The following is a 5,611-nucleotide window of genomic DNA, read 5'->3' as shown; positions in this document are numbered from 1 at the left end:
GGTGATAATGTCTGTCTCCATCTTCTCAAGGTCTTTCACATTCAAAGTCTGTGAACAAAGTTTTTTGAAAAAACCACACAACTTGCATAAAGTTTTTTGCAAGAACCAAAAATGATCTAATTGCGGCGAGCAACAACTGCTGAAATAACAGGTGGCAATCGTGTGATTTCAGCCCAGTTATCTTTCCATCATTGACATTGACATTCTTCGAAAGGTTTGCAGAAAAACCGTCTGGGAATTCAACTGACTTCACAAATTCACAGAAAACTCAACGCTCCGGGACACTGAGGGTGTAACTGGCATGCGGTTTCTTCCACTTGTTTCCCTCTTTGTGGAGGTGGAGTTTTTCCCTAATTTTCATGTCTATTAGATCAAGTCTTGCCTTGTCAGTGTCTTTAGATTTTCCCTCTAAGTTCAACAAAGTTCCCAAGACACTGTCGCAAACATTCTTCTCAATGTGCATTACATCCAAGTTATGCCTCAGCAATAATTCCTTCCAATAATCAAGCTCGAAAATATGCTCTTCTTCGACCAATTAAGTTCAATCGGAGCCCTTTTGCGTTTCACACCACCAAATTCTTTGTGTTTCCCAGGATGTTTAATATGCAAATTCTCTAATTGCTTCATCACATCATCACCGGAGTAATCTTTCGGTGGTGGCCTGAGTTCCTTGTTACCATCGAATAGTGCTCATTTACTCCTTCATTCATGATCCATATCAAGAAACCTTCTATGGCCAATGTACGCAATTTTACTTCTAATCCCTACTGAGGGAGTTTCTTCATTGCATGTGGGGCATGCCTTGTACCCTTTTGTACTCCACCCAGACATCATAGCATAAGCTGGGTAGTTGTTAATGGTCCACAAGATTGCTGCACGCATATTGAACAAGGTACTATTGTATGCATCCCGTGTCTTAACACCATTCACCCATAACTCCTTCAACTCGTCAAGAAAATGTCTCATATAGACATCGATATCTTTTCCAGGTGAAGAAGGACCTGGAATTAGAATAGACAATATTAATGACTATGGTTTCATGCACTTCCACGGTGGCAAGTTGTATGGGACAAGTATCACAGGCCACATGCTGTAAGAGTTGCTCATGTTCCCAAAAGGATTGAAACCATCTGTAGCCAACCTAAGCCTAACATTTCGAGGTTCGGCTGCGAAAGATGGGTACAAATCATCAAGGTGCTTCCACGTCTTACTGTCAGCGGGGTGCCTCATCACACCATCTTCCTTTAGCCTTTTATAATAGTGCCATCTTATATCCTCTGCAGTATATCTCGAACTGTACACCCTTTTCAATCTCGGCATCAACGGAAAGTACCGCATGACCTTATGAGTCACTTTCTTCCCATTCCCACGATTATCTTGCTAGCGACACTCACCACAAACTGGACAGAATTCCAAATTCACATTCTCCTTCCAAAACAGTGCACAGTCATGCTTGCAAGCATCGATGGACTCATATCTCAATCTAATACTCTGCAACTTTGCCTTCACCTCATAGTTAGACTTAGGTAAAATTGTTCCGTCAAGCATAGCGTCAACTAACAATTCCAGCAAACCATCAAAGTAATGATTGCTGCACTTGTTAATAACTTTCAGATGCATCAGCTTCACCAAGAAGTTCAACGCGGAATACTTTCGGCAACCCGGGTACAGTTCACTTGACATCCCCTTAAATAAATTTTCATGCTTGTCACGATGTTGAACATCATCTTGGGGAGGATCATTATAGTATCCAGCGGGAACGTCATCTTCAGCGTCAACATCCTCCAGGATATCCGCTATCTCATCTCTATCTTGATTTCGTACCACATCTAGTGGTGGCGACAGCGCCTCTCCATGGTAATGCCACACTTTGTAGAACTGTATGATGCCATTGTTGAATAAATGCATCGAAATAGCATTTATAGGCTGGAACTTAACATTCCCACATTTCTTGCACAAACAACGAACCAAACCTCGATCGTTCACCTGATTTTTATCAATCTCGAAGAACTCCTTAACACCATTTCTACACTTCAGAGACCAACGATTCCTCGCACTCATCCAGCTTCTGTCGCTCGCCATCTTTAAGTGAAATAATTAAGAAAATATTAATAATTGTCTTAAAATGAGGGAAATGATAGTCAAAATATTTCATGACTGTTTGTCTCCCTAATTATCACTAAGTGATAATAATATCCTATCTCTGGAAAAAATAATTATTTATATTTACCAAAGAAAATGTAGCTAATTATTAGTTATTACAATTTTTTAAATCATTTACTTATTTATTACTTTTATTTTAAAATTAATTTAATTATACATTAATTTCATTTTGTAATTTTTTATTAAATTCTTCAATTTGTATTTGATTATTTACTTAATTAATAACAATTTTATTATATTTATATTTTACTAAATTATATTTTATTAAATCATTTATATTTTAAACTTTTTTCAATTACAAAACATCTAATATTAATGTTAAAATTAATTATTAATTATTATGATTGGTAATTTTATTTTATTTAATTTATAGTTAAACATTATTTTTTTGATGTATTTTTTAATTATACTTAAACTTTTATTTAATTAATTATTAAACTTTTATTAATTTTACTAACTCTAAAAAAATTTGGGCAGCATAATGACTATATTTCAAACTATTCCAAAAATTTAAAAACCTACAAATTAAACACATATATAACCAGAATATTCCCAGATCATACAAAACATATATATACATTAAAAAATACATCAATTTACATATATACAAATATTTAACCACAAAAAAACATATACCAAAACTGATTTTTTTATTAATACAAAAAAAATTATTAAATGCATATTTACAAACATATCACATTTAATATAAAATAATTTAAAAATATAAACATACATTATTAATCTGATTTTTTTAAGTTCGTACTTTAACTAAAATACATATATCACAAAATACAATATAATAAATATTAACAAGCAAAAATAAAAATATTACAGTGGGTGAAGTGGCTCCGCTTTAGCAATGGTTCCGCTCTGACTGCTCCGGCAGTGGCTCGGGGACTCCATAGAAAAAAAATTAAATTCAATACATAAATAAAATAAATATAAAATACAAAACTATATTATAAAACTTACAGTGGGCAACTTGGAGGAGGAGGGGGGCGGTAGTGGTGGCTCACGGTGGGGCTCAGGTGGGGTGGTTGTCGGGGTGGGTGGGCTCGGGTGGGGTGGGGTGGCCATTGGGGTGGGGTGCCTTTGGGGTGGGTGGGCTCGAGGTGCGGGTGGTGGTGGTGCAGCTGGGGGGGGGGGGGGGGAGGGCACTACAAGAAAAAAATGCTTTTAATAACACCGAAAAATGTGTTATCAAAACATACGATAACACTTTCTGATGTGTTAAGACCGACTATGTTATCGTAGGTCAGGGTACTTTACATAACACTTTATTAGTGTTATACAGATGTGTTATTGTATTGTCAACGATAACACAATTTCTGTGTTATTTTAATATATAGATAAGTGCTGAATTATGTTATTTATAGTCGATTATATAACACTTTTTTTGTGTTATACTACACTTTAGTATAACACATTTTTTGTGTTATACTAAACTTTAGTATAACACATGTGCTATATTAGCTTAAAGAAACATAATCTTTTTTTACTTACACAAAACTAGGAAAAACAAATATGAAAGTTGAAGCCAAATAAGGTAACATAAATAGATTTTTATTAATTACTCAAATGTAATTACAATATTTAGTCTACTAGTCTATGCTTAAGAAATCATATTACAACATAATTTATGCCCAATTCAGATTCCTTTATCACTAAATACAAAACAAGAAATGTATACAAAAATTAGTGAAATACATTCTTCCATTCTTTGCATCAATATCTCGATGGCTTTGCAGTTTCTTTGAAAGTGTTATGCTTCAAAAACAGGTCAGTAAATGCCACCCTCAAGTTCTTAACCTCTCTATCTAATTCACTTGGTGTCCTTTGCCTGCAAAATCCTAGAAAATGGAGTAGGATCCACCAAAAACTGAGATAAGTCTACAGATCAGTGCTTGAAGTATCATACAAAAATAAAACTGTAAAACCCACATAGCTCTTACCATTTTCTGAAAGTTTTTTCAAGACTACAGTATGTATTCCATCTTTTAGATACCACAAATTGTCAACAGCAGCAACTAAATTACTTGTAACTAAACTATACTAAATTTCTATGACTAGAATGATAGTAAATGTAGAAGCAAATATTACATCCTTATGTTAATAAAACAGATCTAATGATCCACAGCACAAAAACCAATTGTTATCTTAAAAAATAAAAACCAATTGTTATCCACAACTTAAAAAAAAAAAAAAAAATTAGTCTCATAAGAAAAAGCATTCACTGCCCAAAATAGAGGCAAAGATTAGCTAACTTGTGTATATTTCAAAGCATCTATTCAAACCAATCACGTCACAAGGCATATGGAATAAACACCACAAGGAAAAATCAGAGAACTAAAAATAACTAGGAAGCAACCAATATGGAATAAACACCACAAGGCAAAGCTTTACAACCTTAATTAACAATCAGAATACCTTCAAGACAGACTGCTTATTAGCTTTCTGAATGTGAATATTGGCAAGGAGAAGAATTAGATGTTCCCTCTGGTTGGCAACATTGCCTTCCTGGTTAGAAAACACATTATGAAAATTCAGAGAAGCATCAAAATATGAGCAATGCAGAAGAAAGAGCACATAGTCCAACCATGGAAAACAGAAATCAGAAGTACTTGGCAAAAATGGCCTGAATGGACAAGTAAAGTCATATCTCAACCTTTTTCTAGAGATTGTCTAGTTAGAAGCTATCTCCTTTAACATCTATATTTTTAAGGAAAAAAACCTCAGAGCCATAGATAGTTTTCCAAACCATGAAATAGTCTTAGGAAGGGTACAATAATCAAATTTAGAGCACCATAACACTATCTGCGGAAATTATTGTTAACTGGACATTTTTTGCCTTTGAAAAAGAGAGTAATGAAAAAATATTATTTTTTCAGTTAGGGACAAGTAAAGACAGCCATCTAATAGCAACAATGAAATAACAAAAGAACCAAATTTTTCTCTCAGAACTGCAAAGTCTACTAAGTAACTTTCTAACAACAATATCAAATTCGTAAATTTATGACTAGAACTTGTGCATAGAACTTTCCTTTCCTGTGATTGTCCCAAGTGAGCTTGTGCATAGAACTTTCTCAAGTTCTTTGTAACATTGTCTAAACTTAAATTCCGTGCCTTAATTCTAGTGTTCTTTTGACCTGAGTCAGTAAAAAATGCATCTAACTCGGTGTCAATAACAAAGGTTCACAAAAAACTGCTATATAAATGATAAACAAAATTACACCATAAAGGACTGACAAAGAAGAGAATAACATACCAGTAATTTGAGATATCAAACGACTATTAATAAATAAAAAAGGGCTTTTAGAGATGCAACAAACGTTTAAAAATCATTTTAAAAATCACTTAGTTTTTCCACGTAATAACTGAAAATTCTCCCATTGGCTTTACGATAAATCAAAATAAAAACCTAAAGCTTACCCTTACAAAACACAAGGCT

This window comes from Humulus lupulus, chromosome 8 (genome assembly GCF_963169125.1).
Source record: "Humulus lupulus chromosome 8, drHumLupu1.1, whole genome shotgun sequence".
NCBI lineage: Eukaryota > Viridiplantae > Streptophyta > Magnoliopsida > Rosales > Cannabaceae > Humulus > Humulus lupulus.
This window is presented reverse-complemented; position numbering follows the sequence as displayed.